This window comes from Eleutherodactylus coqui, chromosome 6, assembly GCF_035609145.1.
Source record: "Eleutherodactylus coqui strain aEleCoq1 chromosome 6, aEleCoq1.hap1, whole genome shotgun sequence".
Classification (NCBI taxonomy): domain Eukaryota; kingdom Metazoa; phylum Chordata; class Amphibia; order Anura; family Eleutherodactylidae; genus Eleutherodactylus; species Eleutherodactylus coqui.
Window position 1 is genome coordinate 133605327 of NC_089842.1, and position 21280 is coordinate 133626606.

The window sequence follows — 21280 nt, forward strand, 5'->3', positions numbered from 1 at the left end:
ATTAATTTGATGAAGTGAAAAAAATCACTAATATACAACCTTTGTACATCGTCAGTCTTGGTGTGAAAGACGCTGTCTCCCTCTGTATTTATCTGTCATTAAAGGGGTTGTCCTGCGGCAAAAATGTAAATTTTTTCTCTTCCCAGTCCCCCTTCTAAAGCAAACATACTACACTACCCGTGGAAAGCGTTTTTAAAGAGTGTTTCTACTCACCATTAGCTCGTTTCGTGAACTTATAAAAATTCTTCTTTCAAGATGGCCGCCGGTCCTTACCCAAGGTGCACCGCGGTTTTCTCCCATGGTGCACTGCGGGTCTTCTCCCATGGTGCACTGTGGATGTTCTTCAGCTGTCTGAGCTCCATTGCCGATTCCAGCCACCTCATTGGCTGATTGGCACCATGTGACGGGGCGGAGCTATGCGATGACGCTGAGAAGGGGGAGGAGCCAGGATGCAGCTCGTGAGAAAGGATCTTACAGAAGGGGATTCCTGTCTGCGCAAGCCCGACTGTTCGTGCGACCAGAGAAGCAGTTTGCTTGTCGCCATGGAGACGGGGACGCCAGCACCGGAGGGGGTAAGTGTATAACTTCTGTATGGCCAATATTTAATGCACGATGTATATTACAAAGTGCATTAATATGGCCATACAGAAGTGCATAACCCCACTTGCTTCTGCGGGACAACCCCTTTAAGGAAGATCATGTTTATTGTACTTCCTTGTTTATATTGTATTTTTATGTGTTGTGTATTTATATCTATCTTTATTTAATACAACGTGTACAATGGCTTAGGAGTAGAGATGAGCGAGCGTATTCGCTAAGGCAAACTACTCGAGCGAGTAGTGCCTTATGCGAGTACCTGCCTGCTCGTCTCTAAAGATTCGGGTGCCGTTGGGGGGCAGGGAGCGGCGGGGAAGAGCGGGGAGGAACAGGGGGGAGATCTCTCTCTCACTCTTTCCCCCCCGCTCACTCCTGCAACTCACCGCTCACCCGCACCGACACCCGAATCTTTTGAGATGAGCGGGCAGGTACTCGAATAAGGCACTACTTGCTCGAGTAGTTTGCCCTAGCGAGTACGCTCGCTCATTTCTACTTAGGAGTTAATGGCACTACCGAAGCAATAATAACACTTCACCTCTCTTAAGCCTCTAATATGCCTCCTCTCTTTTAGGCTACCCACACGGGTGAGTTTGATCTCTGGCTGAGAAACCTGGCCTGATATTGCGCTTACCAATGTGCGTTTTCACAGCGATGTGAGACATTTTATGGCAAAAACACCTCCCAACACTTCAGTGAAGTAGCAAACCTCATGCGTAGCTCTCAGCTGTGTCGGAGGATCGACAAGTGTTTCCCCTTATTTTTTATGGGAAACCTTGCATCGCACTCGTGTGTTTTACTGTTCCATTGAAAATAATTGACAATGTGGTCCAAGGAACGCAAAAAGATAGGACTTGCAGTGTCTTTTTTTCCCGCACCGCGATGCAGGAAAAAATTGATTGTGTATATGATTCCATTCAAAAGAATGGGGTTCATAATCGTGTGAGATTTTTGCATTTCACAATACACAAATCTCGCTCAAGTTTCTTGGCCGCCTAAAAGCTGCCTTACTGTCTCCAAATACAATTAGAATTCAGTGTTTTCTGATTTTGAGTATGGCTCTCCTTGAAACATCTACACCATGCTTTTGACTGAATGTTTGGATTATATGGATAATAAGTCTTAATATGTCTTTTGAAAGGAAGGACTTAATATGGTCACCTACTCAGTCTATGCTGAATGCTCATATAGGACTAAAACTGTTAGCAAAAGCTAGTATAAAAATGCCTGTAGCACTTTGGATCAGTGACCACCCAAACAAGTCAGCATCTGCACTTTATGTAGCATGTTAGTCTCCAAAGGTGGTCATGTGAAAGCACAAAATTGTACTGAAGATATCAGCAACCACAACGTAAGTGTATGATCATTTGATTATTGCTGCATATGGTACATAAAATAAAATAATAAGATTAGATTTACTAGAGCCTTACATGTAGACGTAAAAGTATTGCTAATAATATAGCCTATTAGTTACATAGCTGAATAGCTGACGCAACTCTCTTCAAATAAGGAGAGTAGGTAATAAATTAGGATTTAAAACACCTGTTCCATATTTTATATTGGGAATTCCCTCGATTTTCAGTCTGTTCTTTGTATTAGACATATGTTCTATTATGCATAAGCGCATTACTCATAGCTTGGTGAAAAGTGTTTTCTAAGAGAGCAGAATTTCAAATATAATCAAATTTCAAATCAAATATACTAAGAGTTCTATGTAACCATTTTATATGATATACTTTATTGAGTGGTTATTGTCAGGGCTCTACAAAGTATAAACTATGTATTATTATCTAACATCATTTTAATACACAACATATGCGGTAAGTGCCATTTTTAATGCTATTCTGTTGTTTTCACTTTCATGTAAAATTTTTGACAAGAGAAGTGAAATTTCCCTTTTTCTTCTCAAGTTGTGTGTTCTTAGGGCTCAGTCACACGGGCGCATCGGCACCCGTACACCGGCGCGCCCGTGTGACTGAAAGTTAGTAGACGGCCGTACCTGAAGACGGACGTCTCTCTGCAGCGCTGATGAAAGAACACATGACCGGCAATGAAGCCGGTCACATATTCTTCCCTCCGGCGCTGCAGAGAGATGCCCGTCTTCAGGTACGGCTGTCTGCTATCTGCAGTAACACGGGCGCCCGTGTGACTGAGCCCTTACATGTATAGCAATACACATATAACAATAAGCAAAACAACACTCAAATGAGAAAATTTAGAAATAGGACTTCATATTTCCCATCTGTACTTTAGTTCAAACGATAGATAAATGTTTTTACTTAGGGTCGTGCCTTTTTGCTAAATTCACCAGTAAATATCCTGTTGCATATGTTAAATTTATCCGTACACCCAGGGGCGTAGCTAGAGGCTCATGGGCCCGGGTGCAAAAGTTTAGCTTGGGGCCCCCTTCCAGACCCGTCCACCCACCACTCCTTTTCACAGCTACTCCTTGTATATCACTTTTAGCTACATTACTGTTTTTTTTTAATGACCCATCAATGGATCATTAGTAATCAGGGGTTTTAGATTTTTAAAACATCCAGAACACAAGCCTCAAGGCACGCTTTGCTTCCCCAAGAAAGAAAAAAATAATTATATATACACATACATAATACAGGCACACATACATTGGAGACAGCATGAGCTAACTTTTATAACATGTTAGAGCTCATGTCCACGACCAGGTTTTCACCACGTATTATGCACACGTGGTAATCCCAGTGTTGTAGGCTTACGGCTGTGGCATTGAGCCCTTAGTCACCAAAACAGCGGCTCGGTTCTAGCATACCTCTAATAGTGAAGTCAGGTGCCGTCTCGCAGAACCCCCCTCACTCACCCCCACTCCCCATCACACAGAACACCCCTCACTCACCCCCACTCCCCATCACACAGAACACCCCTCACTCACCCCTACTCCCCATCACACAGAACACCCCTCACTCACCCCCACTCCCCATCACACAGAACACCCCTCGTCCCCCCCCACTCCCCATCACACAGAACACCCCTCGTTTCCCCCACTCACCATCACACACAGAACACCCCTCACTCACCCCCACTCCCCATCACACACAGAACACCGCTCCCCCCTCTTAATCATACCGAGGACGTTCCCTCTCACTGACTGCACTTACTTTCACTATGGTCTCTGCGCAGGCAGGCAGCCTCTCCTGCACATCGGCGCTTCCTCCCAGGACCTCCGCTCAGACTCCTCCCCTCTGATGATCTCTGTGCTGGAGAACCAGATGGGGGAGGGGTCTGAGCGGAGGTCCTGGGAGGAAGCACCGATGTGCAGGAGAGGCTGCCTGCCTGCGCAGAGACCATAGTGAAAGTAAGTGCAGTCAGTCAGTGTCGGAAAGTAAGCCCCGTGGGCCCCCAGGGGCTCAGGGGCCGGGTCGCAACTGCACCCCCAGCACCCCCTATATGTACGCCAGTGCGTACACCTCTATTCACCCAACAAAGAACAAATATGTTTCCTTTTCTTTTTTGTGGGGCTGAAGTACTTTGGTATATTTTTTGGGCTATATGGAGTTGCACAATCTTCTCCTGTATTTGATACCATGGTGTTTAATAAAAAAAACGCATACTATGCTGTTTTGTTTTTTCTTTACAATGGGAGCCTATTGGGGAGCCTGTACAGTGGCATTTCTTAGAGGCATGTATCAGGTATACTCTGGTAAATCATTCCGACATATACTGTACCTCCAGTGAACACTGCATTGGGAAGGCACCCTTAACGCTTTTACTAAGGTTTGATACTTTTTCTCTTCTTAAATTATGTATTTTATGTTAAATTTGTGGTTGCCATCTTTTTTTTCTCTCATTTTTTTACCAATCAAATTTCTTTTTTATATATATATATATATACTGTATATATATATATATATATATATATATATATATATATATATGCAGGTAAAGGCCCTCACTCACTGACTGACTCACCATTAATTCTCTAACTTCCTGATGTCGTACAAACATGAAGTTTGGCAGGAGCATTCTTTAGGTCCTAAATAGGAAAAGTAAAGGGGTCATGACTCAAAAATTCAATGCTAAATGCAAACGTATTGACGCCCCCGTTTAATGTACTAAATCTAATTCTCTAACTTCCCGATGTTGCACAAACATGAAATTTGGGATGATCATTCTTTAGGTCCTAAATAGGAAAAGTAAAGGGGGTTACAAGTCAAAAATTCAATGCTAAGCGCAAGAGTATTGGCGCCCCTGTGTAATGTACGAAATCTAAGTCTCTAACTTCCCGGTGTCGTACAAACATGAAATTTGGCTGGAGCATTCTTCAGATTCTAAATAGGAAAAGTAAAGGGGTCACAACTTGATTATTCAATGCTAAGTGTAATGTAACTTCTTGGTATCGTACAAGCGTGAAATTTGGTGCCAGCATTCTTTAGGTCCTAAATGAGGAGAGTGCGGAAGGGGAGTGGGATATTCTGTAGAGGGACATTGGTACATGCAACCTAAGGAGAATCTAACCCTCATCTATGTGTATACATATTTTATTCCTCAGTTACTCTAAAGTAACCTTGACTTCATAAAATTTTCCGTGCAAACAACACGTAAACACCTGTATCAAATTACTTGGGCAAGGCCGGGTATATCAGCTAGTTTTCTATATATTGTTTATGCATTGTTTATACAGTGTATGCACATAAATTTTCCATAACTGGAGTGTGTAATGTAAAACATTAGAAAATAGGATGCAGTAGATTTAAATATTGTATCATATAACATTGTGGGATCACTTTCAAGCAGACCATACAGTTGTGTAATTATATGTATCACTTAGAATAAAATAACAACTAATCTTTAAGTACATCTGTACTGCGTGTTAATTGATAATTACTAAAATGACAAATGTATGGAAATCTGGGAAATACTATATGATGTTCATCTAGCTTATATGTGAATGTTTATACAAATCCCTAATCCTGCCTGTGAAGAAAAGGTCACAAGGATTCTGCGGGTCACCTCCTTTTAACATACCATTTCACCCACCTAAAATCTAATTGTCCTATCAACACTTCTTAAACAGAAGCTCTTGTACCCCTTACACATCCATCACCTCGCCGGTTATACAGTGTCCCTGTACTCACACGCTAATGCTCCTTCCTGTTTTATTTATGGTCTCCTTACTCATCTTGTGTATTCCATCATAACCGGCACAAGTTAATCCCTACCACCTACCCTGTTAACAGAGGTAAACAGCTGAAGCTATGGAACATTTGGCATATTTTAGCCATTTCCAGACATGCACTACAGGTACACACAGCTTTACATTTCCTTTAGGAACACCTGCACAATCACCCACTAACGTTTAGCCATAGTAAATGTTATTTTGTGTTTATTTTCCAAGTCATAAATTCAAGATGAAAATGTAATCCACATGCAACTTGGCACATCTGTTGTACGTTCACATCCAACTGTGTCCCTGCAGATTCAGGAAATTTGCTTAAATTGTTTTAAGAATACTTTTGTGCAGAGAATATCTTGAACTGACAATGAGAGACAAGCCAGTTTCTATCATTTTTCTGAGATTAAATAAATTATGCTTGATCTTGAATGCAAATAGTAATTTTGAAAACACTAATAGTATTCTGCTTGGAAAGGCACCAAATGAAGATTTGTAGGTAAGGAGTTTTAGGGCTCCTTCGCACATCAGTATTTTTCATCAGTATTTTGAGAGCCAAAACCAGGAGTGGAACGTACAGAGAGAAAGTAGAATGGAGCGATTTGTATTTCTTCCATATTTTAGACCCGCTCCTGGTTTTGGCTCACAAAATAGTGATGAAAAATACGCCCGTGTGAAGGAGCCCTTATAGTTCATTTTTAAACTTTTACCAACAAACCATTTGCATAGGGGCCGATCCACATCTCCATTAGAGCTTCAGTCATACTTCTGTTTCTCTGTTCTGTTTTTGGAGCAGAAAAAGGGAATTAAAGGGGTTGTCCCGCGGCAGCAAGTGGGGGTATACACTTCTGTATGCCCATATTAATGCACTTTGTAATGTACATTGTGCATTAATTATGAGCCATACAGAAGTTATAAGAAGTTTTTCACTTACCTGCTCCGTTGCTAGCGTCCTCGTTTCCATGGAGCCGCCTAATTTTCGGCGTCTAATGGCCAAATTAGACGCGTTTGCGCAGTCCGGGTCTTCTTCTTTTCTCAATGGGGCCGCTCGTGCAGGATGCCGGCTCCGTGTAGCTCCGCCCCATCATGTGCCGATTCCAGCCAATCAGGAGGCTGGAATCGGCAATGGACCGCACAGAAGCCCTGCGGTCCACCGAGGGAGAAGATCCCGGCGGCCATCTTCAACCGGTAAGTAAGAAGTCACCGGAGCGCGGGGATTCAGGTAAGCGCCGTGCGTTTTTTTTTTTAAGTCCCTGCATCGGGGTTGTCTCGCGCCGAACAGGGGGGGTTTGAAAAAAAAAAAACCCGTTTCGGCGCGGGACAACCCCTTTAAAAGAGAACTAAAAGGGAGAAAAACCATAGATGTTTAAAAAAACAAAAACAAAAAGCTTTGCTTCCTTTCCATTAAGCTTCCATTTTTCTTACATTTGTCACAGAGACAGGAGAGTCTATAGTAAATAATAATAGAAGCCCTTCACAGTTATAGACTTAAAAATTATAATTCTTTATTAGGATACTGCTTAAAAAACATACATGGGCTGACGGACGAAGACAACATACAGACTAAGGCCTTAGTCACACGGGCGTTTTTTCACGCGATTTGCGCATCGCATGACGGATGCGCATGCGCAAATCGCGTGACCGGCGCCGAAAAATCGGCCCAAAAATCGCCCGAAAATCTGCTCCTAGCCACGTTTCATTAGAAACGGGCCGGAGCTGTCCAGCGCATTGCATTCAATGGAGACGGCAATACAGCGGCTCCATTGAATGCAAGCGCTGCGGGCGAGTGTGGGATGAATTGTCGGGAAGGGGTTAAATATATAACCCCTTTCCTGCAATGCATCCTGAAAAGTGAAAAAATAAAAAAAATGTATGTACTTACCTGCTCCCGGCAGCTGGAGATCCCGGCGGCCGGCCTGCAGTGGGTGTGAAGGGGGTGTGACTCAGGCTTGCCCCTGATTGGCTCAGCGCTGAGCCAATCAGAAGCAAGTCTCAGTTACACCCATTCATGAATTCATGAATGAGTGTGACTGAGATCAGCCTCTGATTGGCTCAGGCTGAGCCAATCAGGGGCAAGCCTGAGTCACACCTCCTTCACACCCACTGCAGGACGGCCGCGGGGATCTCAGGCTGCCGGGAGCAGGTGAGTACATCCTTTTTTTTTATTTTTTCACTTTTCAGGATGCATTGCAGGAAAGGGGTTATATATTTAACCCCTTCCCGACAATTAACCCCGTGCACGCCGGCAGCCCATTGCTTTCAATGGAGCGGCTGTATTGCCGCTCCATTGAATTCAATGGGCAAACATCATTCTTCTCTGCCACAGCTGTTCCAGCTGTGGCAGAGAAGAATGATTTGTCTTCTATATGTTCTCATTGGGGTCGGCGCTGCTGCCGCCGGCCCCATTGAGCGCATATAGGGAAGAGAACAAGAATCGCAGATCGCAGATAGGTGCGATCTGCGATTTCTGTTCTCTAATTTATCGGACGAGCGCATAAAAAGCGCTCATGTGTCCGATACCATTGCAAAGCAATGGTTTTAAAAAATCGCCGGACGCATGCGCATGCGCAAATCGCGGCAATAAACGCCCGTGTGACTGAGCCCTAAGGATACTATGTACCCTTTCTAAACACGTAACTCCTATAGTAGTATATAAATAGGAGATGTGATAGATGTTTGATAGAGGTTCAGTGCTTAGATAGAATCCAATATAGGATAAACAAAAGAGACGTGCTGGGACTGATAATGCAGTACTCGACTCAGAAATAACTTAGCGTTGATCTGATACAATTAAGGACTCACTAGTCAACATACTCAAAGGGAGAGCCCGAAGCGGTAATGCATTTCGTGGCAGTAAGATGACACGTTGCGGGCCTGCAGTAGACTTCAAGCTCAAATGCCAGAACTGATGATGCAGTTCGTTGCAATCTGTCAACACGTTGCAGACCTGCAGTAAGTTTAAGGCTCGACGCGTTTCCCCACTTAAAAACCGTGGTTCACCAGGAGCTAGAATTGATAAATTGAAGTACACAGAGTATATGTACCACAGCACTGTCGCTATAAGTTGTTGATACAAAGATGTAAGGATCATGGCTCAATCGTGATGGCACAGGGTTTCTGACTTTAGGCAATAAAGGTTATTGGATACGCGATAATCCAGAATGAAGTCAGTGGTGACATAGCAACCAGAGCGTGAATGCTGAAAAATGGTCAGCGACTACGCTATATATTGCCACAGGCTGAGAATAAACGGTCACATGGGCTCACCGCCAGAATATACAGGAGTCAAATACCCAATAAGGACCGAAAAAAGCAGGGCAAAGCCCTCACCGACTAGGTATGGCCAAAGGATAAACAGATAGACCTAGCTAGAGGTTAAGTCTAGTCGTGGTGGAGCACTCTAGCCTAAAGCTGTAACGCTGGCTCAGCCAGAGCACCCGATATAGAGCACACAAAATAAAAATAAATGAAAGAAAGAGTATCAAAGACCTGTGGCTCTGATGGTGAGCCACAGGTTAACTGCATTACCGGTTCGGGCTCTCCCTTTGAGTATGTTGACTAGTGAGTCCTTAATTGTATCAGATCAACGCTAAGTCATTTCTGAGTCGAGTACTGCATTATCAGTCCCAGCTAGAGATGAGCGAATGTACTCGTTTCGAGTACTTACGCACCCGAGTATCGCCATTTTCGAGTACTTCAGTACTCGGGTGAAAAGATTCGGGGGGCGCCAGGGAGAGGTGTGGCGGTGCGGGGGGTAGCAGCGGGGAACAGGGGGGAGCCCTCTCTCTCCCTCTCCCCCCCACTCCCCACTGCTACCCCCCGTGCCGCCACGGCGCCCCCCGAATTTTTTCACCCGAGTACGGAAGTACTCGGAAATCGCGGTATTCGGGCGAAAAAGGGGCGTGGCCGAGCACGTTCGCTCATCTCTAGTCCAAGCACGTCTCTTTTGTTTATCCTATATTGGATTCTATCTAAGCACTGAACCTCTATCAAACATCTATCACATCTCCTATTTATATACTATTATAGGAGTTACGTGTTTAGAAAGGGTACATAGTATCCTTAGTCTGTATGTTGTCTTTGTCCGTCAGCCCATATATGTTCTTTAAGCAGTATCCTAATAAAGAATTATAATCTTTAAGTCTATAACTGTGAAGGGCTCCATTTTTCTTACAGGAACAAATAGCCTAGTCTGCAGCGCTATTTGTTTCTGTAAAAAAAGGGAAAATCCAACGAGCAAACTGAAAGCTTTCTATTTTTTTAAAATCTTATTGAAATCAATAGTAAAAGGCTTCAGAAATGTTTATTTCTATTTTATTTCCGTTTTTCTGCTCCAAAAATGGAACAGAAAAATGGAATTGTGATTGAAGTCCTAATGTAAGTGTGAATGGGACCTAACCATCTCACAATATCTAAACATCCAACGACACTGAACAGACTCAGTTATTAAGGGGTTAAAGCTCTTCCCTAAAAATCACTTCAGGGGTGCCGGCAGACCATTGCCTTTAATGGAGCCGCCGGCAGCAGCTGGCGCTCCATTGGAGGCAAGGCGTGCATTCCCTATGGTGCACTCATGTCCTATCTTTACAGGTGCACGCCTGTAAAACACGGACATTTGAACACACCATAGGGAATGCAGTGGTTGTAATAGACGCGTGTTTTTGCGCGCGTGTATGCACACACATAAACACTCTCGTGTGAAGCCACCCTAAGAATAGTGGTTTTAATGGCAAATCAGTGTGCATATATGCAACTCACACAAGTTTACCCTTTATTTCCACAGTTGAAGAATTTAAAGAGGTGTGTTTATAAAATGTGAGAGGTTTACAGAAGATGACAAGCTTTGGATAAAATCTGTCAGAAACAACTTCCATAGGTATGTTGATTTCATTTTCATCAACCAAGTTCCAAAGGTTTGTAGGTAAATATATGCCTTTTTAATTCATTTTAATGTGTCTACCACATCAAGCATTGTATCTCTATTGCTTTTGATTACTTCTGTAAAACAGCATATTCATAATTCATATTAGGTCAAAGCGAAATAATAAAAATTGACACCAATTTGGCACAGCATCAATTTTCTACTCTTTGTCTTCCATGATCTCTCAGGTTCTTTGCAAATAAAGTGTATTGGATTTAATGCAAAATATTTTTTCCTCTACTGCATTTCTTCCTTTTAATTTGAAGAGTCTCTCATAAATACGTTGATCACATTTGTTCCACTTCTGGGAACTTGGTTACCAGCAGTAATTTTGCGTAGGAACAAGGGAAGAGATTATTACAATATTTGTGGACACAAAGAGGACATTACTACTGTATGGGGCACAAAGAGAGATAGTACTACTGTGTGGGGCGTTATTACTGTAAGGGGACACTATAAGGGCTTAGTCAGACGGGCATTTTTTCGCGCGATTTGCGCATGCGTCCGGCGATTTCATAAAACCATTGCTTTGCAATGGTATCGGACACATGAGCGCTTTTTATGCGCTCGTCCGATAAATTATAGAACAGAAATCGCAGATCGCACCTATCTGCGATCTGCGCTTCCTGTTCTCTTCTCTATATGCGATCAATGGGGCCGGCGGCAGCAGCGCCGACCCTATTGAGAACATATAGTAGACAAATCATTCTTCTCTGCCACAGCTGTAACAGCTATTGAATTACAGCTGAGAGCTGCCCCTGATTGGTCCCTGCGCTGAGCCAATCAGAGGCAGCACTCACTCACCCATTCATGAATTCATGAATGGGTGAGTGAGAGCTGCCTCTGATTGGTGAGGGCTGTGACCAATCAGAGGCAGCCCATTCAGCAGGCGGGGATTTTAAATCCCCGGCTGCTGAATACTACTCACAGCAGTTCAGGAGAACTGACGGCCGGCCGCGGCTGAACTCCGTCTGCTGGGACAAGGTGAGTATATATATTTTTTTACTTTTTACACAGTTTTGGATGATTTTCAGGGAAGGGCTTATATTTTTAAGCCCTTCCCGAAAATTCATCCTGAGATCGCCTGCAGCCCATTGCTTTCAATGGAGACGGCTGTATTGCCGGCTCCATTGAAATCAATGCGCTGGACAGAGCTGCACTGCTCCGGCCCGTTTCTAATGAAACGCGGCTAGGAGCAGATTTTTCGGGCGATTTTTCGGCCCCGGTCACGCGATTTGCAGATGCGCATCCGTCATGCGATCCGAAAATCGCGGGAAAAAACGCCGGTGTGACCGAGGCCTCCGACAGTTTTTTGCATGGAAGAACCAAAGACTGAAGCAGCGCTAGATTGGAAAACACCATCTGAAAAGAGCCAGGATTAGCAAGGCTATACCTTATTCAGTTTGTTACATCGTTTCTCAATCAAACTAAGTTACCAATAAAATAGCAGAAGTATTTTCTTGTTTAGTAGAGTTCTTTTTAATCTGCAGGTTCTACATTTAATTGAAGTTATACGTTTTTGTGGCTTTTTCCTTTACATCTTTAAAATTCCAACATAAAATATGGCATCAATATCCAAGAAAGAAACAGGTGTGGGGTTTAGATATTAATGTGTGTTGCAGCTTCAAATAAATATCTTGTGCTCACTGAACCATTCAGAGGATGCACAGTATATTCTGAACTGGGATATAAGGATCAACACACATGTTGGTATTCTCTTTGAAAGTGAAAGAGGTTATATGATGTGAGACAAATTAGGCATTGCGCAGGATTTAAAGTAAAAGCAGAAGGGAGAAAGCATGCGGCTATATACAGCCCCAAATATTCGACATATCCAAAAACACCGGCTGATCTATATAATTTCTGTTGTGTAAAATAACTGAAAAGAGAGTATGATAATCTACAGCTGGATTTTCCTATTTTATAATGCAGATTGTAATCTATGTTTACTATTTATTTTTATTTTGATGGAGTAGCAGCCTTAAACGAGCGTGCTCGCTCATCTCTACTTACTATACATTACGTAACTAGAAATACTCAGCAAATCAACTGATGAAACAGTCTTAGTGGATGTAAATACACACGATGAGCTTATGTTATTAGTCTTTTGTGTATTTTAAATATGAAAATACAAAAACTCACATTTATCATTAGTAAACCATACGAAGGGCTTCAGTTCAGTTGAATTGATCAAAGCTAGTATGTAACGTACTTCATCATTATTGCTAAGAATGCATACTAAATGTCAACCATTTCCATCATGACACAAGTTCTAAGGGCAGAAAAAAATAATGCTTATTTTGCTTTTTCCATCATCACTGATCCTTAAAAACATAAGGGTTGAAGGAAATCTTTAATGCATCATAGACTTCAGTCTAAAGAATTTGTGAGAGAATTCCATGCATGAATTTCATCTTTCTGAAACCATCTGGAGAATGGTCAAATGTGCCACTTCCTCCAAAGCATCTTGAACATATTCTCAGAAATCTTTAAAACTCCATCTGTGTAACAAAGTGTCAATATTGTGTGTGGATTTGGGTTATTATAAAAACCCTCACAGTACTACATCAAGGAAATAATGTGCCTGACCTAATATTCCTCACTTTACTCTCTTTTCATACAGGTTTGCTCGCAATTCATCTTGATGCTTGAGAGTTAGAAAAATAGTTGTGCAATCTCTAATGTTTAAATGTAGCCATAACATGACTTGTTCATTGGTATAAACTTTATTTAATTTCTGTGCATTAAAAGGAAATTCCACCTTAAAATATAGAAAAGAAGGTGGCTTGTATATAAGAGTGTGCTGTCAGACATATTAGCTTGTAAAGTAACTGACATTATATACATGTAGGGGTTTCACTGTTGGACTTTAAGTGTAAAAAAAATTATGTAAACTACAAAATGTCTCACATTTTCACTTACCAACCAACTTTCTTTTGTGTTAAGGTGGACTTTTTCTTTAAATATTTATTATCTTACACTTATTCCTTTGTCAGATATATACATTGGATACATTAGTCCAGGAAGCTTTAAAATGTGTTTTCATTTGAAATAAACATATCATAGAGGACAAGGAATTTCAGCACATGGTTAGATTTCTTTTAACACATCAAATTTTTCAGGAAGTACCTTTAATACTGCACTTAGCATTAAAATGTACAATGTAGGTTCATGAACAGCAGAGCTGTATTGGTTGGATGATAATTAGAGATGAGCGAGCATACTCGTCCGAGCTTGATGCTCGTTCGAGTATTAGGGTGCTCGAGATGCTCATTACTCGAGACGAGCACCACGCGGTACTCGTCTCGATTAAATGAGCACTGACCATTGAATTCAATGGAGCTGGCAATACAGCCGGCTCCATTGAAAGCAATGGGCTGCCGGCGATCGCGGGATGAATTGTCGGGAAGGGCTTAAATATATAAGCCCTTCCCTGCAATTCATCCAGCTGAATGACAGCTGAGAGCTGCCCCTGATTGGCCCTGCGCTGAGCCAATCAGAGGCAGCACTCACTCACCCATTCATGAATTCATGATTGGGTGTGAGTGAGAGCTGCCTCTGATTGGTGAGGCTGTGACCAATCAGAGGCAGCTCATTCAGCAGGCGGGGATTTTAAATCCCCGGCTGCTGAATACTACTCACAGCTGTTCAGAGCAGTTTAGGAGGACTGCCGCCGGCCGCGCTGATCTCCGTCTGCCGGGACCAGGTGAGTATATATTTTTTTTTAATTTTTACACATTTCTGGATGAATTGCAGGGAAGGGCTTATATATTTAAGCCCTTCCCGACAATTCATCCCGTGATCGCCGGCAGCCCATTGCTTTCAATGGAGCCGGCTGTATTGCCGGCTCCATTGAATTCAATGGGCTAACATCGTTCTGCCGGGACAAGGTGAGTATATATATATATATATTTTTTACACATTTCTGGATGAATTGCAGGAAAGGGCTTATATATGTAAGCCCTTCCCGACAATTCATCCCGCAATCGCCGGCAGCCCATTGCTTTCAATGGAGCCGGCTGTATTGCCGGCTCCATTGAATTCAATGGGCTAACATCGTTCTTCTCTGCCACAGCTGTTACAGCTGTGGCAGAGGAGAATGATCTTTATGCTGACAGTGCAGGGGGGGGGGGTCTCACTCTTGCCACTATTGTGGCTTAATAGTGGGACCTGGGAACTTGAGATGCAGCCCAACATGTAGCTCCTCGCCTGCCCTATCCGTTTCTGTGTCGTTCCCATCACTTTCTTGAATTTCCCAGGTTTGCACAAATGAAAACCTTAGCGAGCATCGGCGATATACAAAAATGCTCGAGTCGCCCATTGACTTCAATGGGGTTCGTTACTCGAAACGAACTCTTGAGCATCACTGAAAGTTCGACTCGAGTAACGAGCACTCGAGCATTTTGGTGCTCGCTCATCTCTAATGATAATGCAATATTCTTACCTGAGTTTCCATGAAAAACTATATTTCAAACATGCCAAATTAGAAACCCAGCAATTCTACTGCTTTATAAATAGTTATGTACAAATATAATTTTATCTGAAAATCGAACACATTTTTTTTTGTTTTTTTCCTTCCCACTTTCAAAAAATCATAACTCTTTGATTTATCCATAGACATTGCTGCTTTGTGGGATGAGTTGTATTTTTCAATGGTGCTATTAAACCGCAATTCCAAAAAAGTTGCTGTGTAAAATTTTATTAAATGTAACAAGAAAAAATGCAATGATTTGGCAATTTCATATACCCATATTTTATTCACAATAGAACACATATCAGAAGTTGAAAGTAAGGCATTTTTCAATTTCATGAAAAAACTTTAAGCTCATTTAGAAATTGATGGCAGCAACACATCTCAAAAAAGTTGGAACAGGGGTAACAAAAAGGCTGGAAAAGTACATGATACTAATAAAAAACAGCTGGAGGGTCAATTTTCAACCAAGTCACATAATTGTATATAAAAAGACCATTTTAGAGAGGCAGATCCTGTCAAAAGCAAACATTATCAGAGGTCTACAAAACTGTGATAAACTGCTTCTAAAAATTGTGGAACAATTTCAGAAAAATGTTCCTCAAAGGAAAATTGTGAAGTCTTTGAATATCCCATCAACTACAGTACATAATATCATCAAAAGATTCAGAGAATCTGGAGAAATTCATGTGCACAAAGAACAAGACTGATAGTCAATATTGGATGATTGAGATCTACGGATCGTCAGGCGGAGCTGCATTAAAAACAGGTATGATTCTCTAATGCAAATCACTGTATGGGTTCAGGAATGCCTCCAGAAATAATTGTTTACGAATATTTTGCTGTGCAATCCACAAATACAAGTTAAAGCTACATCATGCAAAGAAGAAGCCATATATCAACACAATCCAGAAATGGCGGGATCTTCGCTGGACCAAAGCGCTTTTAAAATGAACTGAAGCAAAATAGAAAACTGTTTTGTGGTCAGATAAAACAAATTTTTGTTGGAAACCACATACACTGTTTCCTGTGGACTCGAGTAAAGGGACCATCCAGCTTGTTGTCAGTGCATAGTTCAAAAGCCTGTATCTCTAATGATATGGAGTTTCATTAGTGCCTAAGAGATGGGCAGCTTACACATCTTGAAAGGTACTATCAATGCTTAGTAGTATATACAGGTGTTAGAACAACATATGCTCCATCCAGACAACATCTCTTTCAGGGAAGGCCTTGCATATTACAGCAAGACAATGCTAAGCCACATACTGCATCCATCACAACAGCATGTCTTCGAAGAAGAAGAGTCCAGGTGCTGAACTGGCCACCTGCAGTCCAGACCTTTCACCAATAGAAAATATTTGGCGCATTACGAAACACAAAATCTGACAATGATGACCCAGGACTGCTGAGCAGCTAAAATCCTGCATCAAACAAGAATGGGACAACATTTCTCTCCCAAAACTCCAGTACTTGGTGTCTTCACTAGAGATGAGCGAGCACCAAAATGCTCGGGTGCTCGTTACTCGGGACAAAATTTTCGCGATGCTCGAGGGTTCGTTTCGAGTAACGAACCCCATTGAAGTCAATGGGCGACTCGAGCATTTTTCTATATCGCCGATGCTCGCTAAGGTTTCCATTTGTGAAAATCTGGGCAATTCAAGAAAGTGATGGGAACGACACAGCAACGGATAGGGCAGGCGAGGGGCTACATGTTGGGCTGCATCTCAAGTTCCCAGGTCCCACTATTAAGCCGCAATAGCGGCAAGAGTGGGCCCCCCCCTCCCAACAACTCTTACTTCTGAAAAGCCCTCATTAGCAATGCATACCTTAGCTAAGCACCACACTACCTCCAACAAAGCACAATCACTGCCTGCATGACACTCCGCTGCCACTTCTCCTGGGTTACATGCTGCGCAACCCCCCCCCCCTCGCACGACGCAGTGTCCACAGCGCACACCAAACTGTCCCTGCGCAGCCTTCAGCTGCCCTCATGCCACACCACCCTCATGTCTATTTATAAGTGCGTCTGCCATGAGGAGGAACCGCAGGCACACACTGCAGAGGGTTGGCATGGCTAGGCAGCGACCCTTTTTAAAAGGGGCGGGGTGATTGCCCACAATGCTGTACAGAAGCAATGAGAAATCCAATCCTGTGCCACCTCCATCTGGAGCTGCACACGTGGGCATAGCAATGGGGAACCTATGTGCCACACACTATTCATTCTGTCAAGGTGTCTGCATGCCCCAGTCAGACTGCGTTTTTTTATAAATAGTCACAGGCAGGTACAACTCCGCAATGGGAATTCCGTGTGCACCCACAGCATGGATGGCTCCCTGGAACCCACCGGCTGTACATAAATGTATCCCATTGCAGTGCCCATCACAGCTGAGGTAACGTCCGATTAAATGCAGGTGGGCTTCGGCCCACACTGCATGCCCCAGTCAGACTGGGGTTCTTTAGAAGTGGACACATGCAGTTACAACTCCGTGTGGACCGACAGCATGGGTGGGTGCCAGGAAGCCACCGGCGGTACATAAATATATCCCATTGCATTGCCCATCACAGCTGAGGTAATGTCATGTTTAATGCAGGTGGGCTTCGGCCCACATTGCATGCCCCAGTCAGACTGGGGTTCTTTAGAAGTGGACACATGCAGTTACAACTCCCTGTGGACCCACAGCATGGGTGGCTCCCTGGAACCCACCGGCTGTACATAAATGTATCCCATTGCAGTGCCCATCACAGCTGAGGTAACGTCCGATTAAATGCAGGTGGGCTTTGGCCCACACTGCATGCCCCAGTCAGACTGGGGTTCTTTAGAAGTGGACACATGCAGTTACAACTCCCTGTGGACCCACAGCATGGGTGGGTCCCAGGAAGCCACCGGCGGTACATAAATATATCCCATTGCAGTGCCCAGCACAGCTGATATAACGTCAGCTTTAATGCAGGTGGGCAAAACATTAATTGGATTACACTGTAGGCGAGGGCCCCAAAAAATTGGTGTACCAACAGTACTAATGTACGTCAGAAAAATTGCCCATGCCCAACCAAGAGGGCAGGTGAAACTCATTAATTGCTTTGGTTAATGTGGCTTAATTTGTAACTAGGCCTGGAGGCAGCCCAGTTAAAATAAAAATTGGTTCAGGTGCAAGTTTCAACGCTTTAATGAGCATTGAAACGTATAAAAATTGCTTACAAAATTATATGACTGAGCCTTATGGGCCTAAGAAAAATTGCCCGTTCGGCGTGATTACATCAGGTTTCAGGAGGAGGAGCAGGAGGAGGAGGATGAATATTATACACAGATTGATGAAGCTAAAAGGTCCACGTTTTTGATGGTGATAGAGAACAATGCTTCCATCCGCGGGTGCAGCCAACGTATTGTTTAGGTATCGCTGCTGTCCGCTGGTGGAGAAGAGAAGTCTGGGTAAATCCAGGCTTTGTTCATCTTGATGAGTGTAAGCCTGTCGGCACTGTCGGTTGACAGGCGGGTACGCTTATCTGTGATGATTCCCCCAGCCGCACTAAACACCCTCTCTGACAAGACGCTAGCCGCAGGGCAAGCAAGCACCTCCAGGGCATACAGCGCGAGTTCAGGCCACGTGTCCAGCTTCGACACCCAGTAGTTGTAGGGGGCAGAGGCGTCACGGAGGACGGTCGTGCGATCGGCTACGTACTCCCTCACCATCCTTTTACAGTGCTCCCGCCAACTCAGCCTTGACTGGGGACCGGTGACACAGTCTTGCTGGGGAGCCAGAAAGCTGTCAAAGGCCTTAGAGAGTGTTCCCCTGCCTGTGCTGTACATGCTGCCTGATCTCTGCGCCATCCCTGCTACCTGGCCCTCGGAACTGCGCCTTCGGCCACTAGCGCTGTCGAATGGGAATTTTACCATCAGTTTGTCCGCCAGGGTCCTGTGGTATAGCATCACTCTCGAACCCCTTTCCTCTTCGGGTATGAGAGTGGAAAGGTTCTCCTTATAGCGTGGGTTGAGCAGTGTGTACACTCAGTAATCCGTAGTGGCCAGAATGCGTGTAACGCGAAGGTCACGAGAAAGGCATCCTAACATGAAGTCAGCCATGTGTGCCAGGGTACCTGTACGCAACACATGGCTGTCCTCACTAGGAAGATCACTTTCAGGATCCTCCTCCTCCTCCTCAGGCCATACACGCTGAAAGGATGACAGGCAAGCAGCATGGGTACCCTCAGCAGTGGGCCAAGCTGTCTCTTCCCCCTCCTCCTCATCCTCCTCATGCTCCTCCTCCTCAACGCGCTGAGATATAGACAGGAGGGTGCTCTGAATATCCAGCGACATACTGTCTTCCCCCGCCTCTGTTTCCGAGCGCAAAGCGTCTGCCTTTATGCTTTGCAGGGAACTTCTCAAGAGGCATAGCAGAGGAATGGTGACGCTAATGATTGCAGCATCGCCGCTCACCATCTGGGTAGACTCCTCAAAGTTTCCAAGGACCTGGCAGATGTCTGCCAACCAGGCCCACTCTTCTGTAAAGAATTGAGGAGGCTGACTCCCACTGCGCCGCCCATGTTGGAGTTGGTATTCCACTATAGCTCTACGCTGCTCATAGAGCCTGGCCAACATGTGGAGCGTAGAGTTCCACCGTGTGGGCACGTCGCACAGCAGTCGGTGCACTGGCAGATGAAACCGATGTTGCAGGGTGCGCAGGGTGGCAGCGTCCATGTGGGACTTGCGGAAATGTACGCAGAGCCGGCGCACCTTTCCGAGCAGGTCTGACAAGCGTGGGTAGCTTTTCAGAAAGCGCTGAACCACTAAATTAAAGACATGGGCCAGGCATAGCACGTGCGTGAGGCTGCTGAGCTGCAGAGCAGCCACCAGGTTATGGCCGTTGTCACACACGACCATGCCCGGTTGGAGGCTCAGCGGCGCAAGCCAGCGGTCGGTCTGCTCTGTCAGACCCTGCCGCAGTTCGTGGGTCATGTGCCTCTTCTCTCCTAAGCTGAGTAGTTTCAGCACGGCCTGCTGACGCTTGCCCACCGCTGTGCTACCACGACGCGCGACACCGACGCGCGACACCGACTGCTGGCGACGTGCTGCTGCTGACACATCTTGATTGCGAGACAGAGGTTGCGTAGGAGGAGGAGGAGGAGGGTGGTTGAGTGGAGGAAGCATACACCACCGCAGATACCACCACCGAGCTGGGGCCCGCAATTCGGGGGGTGGGTAGGACGTGAGCGGTCCCAGGCTCTGATTCTGTCCCAGCCTCCACTAAATTCACCCAATGTGCCGTCAGGGAGATATAGTGGCCCTGCCGGCCTGTGCTTGTCCACGTGTCCGTTGTTAAGTGGACCTTGGCAGTAACCGCGTTGGTGAGGGCGCGTACAATGTTGCGGGAGACGTGGTCGTGCAGGGCTGGGACGGTACATCGGGAAAAGTAGTGGCGACTGGGAACTGAGTAGCGCGGGCCGCCGCCGCCATCATACCTTTGAAAGCCTCCGTTTCCACAACCCTATACGGCAGCATCTCCAGGCTGATAAATTTGGCTATGTGCACGTTTAACGCTTATGCGTGCGGGTGCGTGGCGGCGTACTTGCGCTCCAACACTTGCGCTAGCGACGGCTGGACGGTGCGCTGAGAGACATTGGTGGATGGGGCCGAGCACAGCGGAGGTGAGGGTGTGGGTGCAGGCCAGGAGACGGTAGTGCCTGTGTCCTGAGAGGGGGGTTGGATCTCAGTGGCAGGTTGGGGCACAGGGGGAGAGGCAGCGGTGCAAACCGGAGGCGGTGAACGGCCTTCGTCCCACCTTGTGGGGTGCTTGGCCATCATATGTCTGCGCATGCTGGTGGTGGTGAGGCTGGTGGTGGTGGCTCCCCTGCTGATCTTGGCGCGACAAAGGTTGCACACCACTGTTCGTCAGTCGTCTGCACTCTCAGTGAAAAACTGCCAGACCTTTGAGCACCTCGGCCTCTTCAGGGTGGCATGGCGCGAGGGGGCGCTTTGGGAAACAGTTGGTGGATTATTCGGTCTGGCCCTGCCTCTACCCCTGGCCACCGCACTGCCTCTTCCAACCTGCCCTGCTGCTGCCCTTGCCTCCCCCTCTGAAGACCTGTCCTCAGTAGGCGTAGCAAACCAGGTGGGGTCAGTCACCTCAACGTCCTGCTGCTCTTCCTCCGA

General features: G+C 45.1%; 1 protein-coding gene across 2 annotated transcripts in view; it reads left to right on the plus strand.

The window, feature by feature from the left end:
* The window catches only part of NTN5 (netrin 5), a 115537-nt gene that overhangs the window by 41871 nt on the left and 52386 nt on the right, over positions 1-21280 (plus strand). For both annotated transcript variants that reach the window (XM_066607703.1, XM_066607704.1), the window contains exon 2: positions 10524-10616. The gene's annotated coding sequence lies outside the window, so the exon portion shown is untranslated. The remainder of the gene's footprint in view (positions 1-10523; positions 10617-21280) is intronic.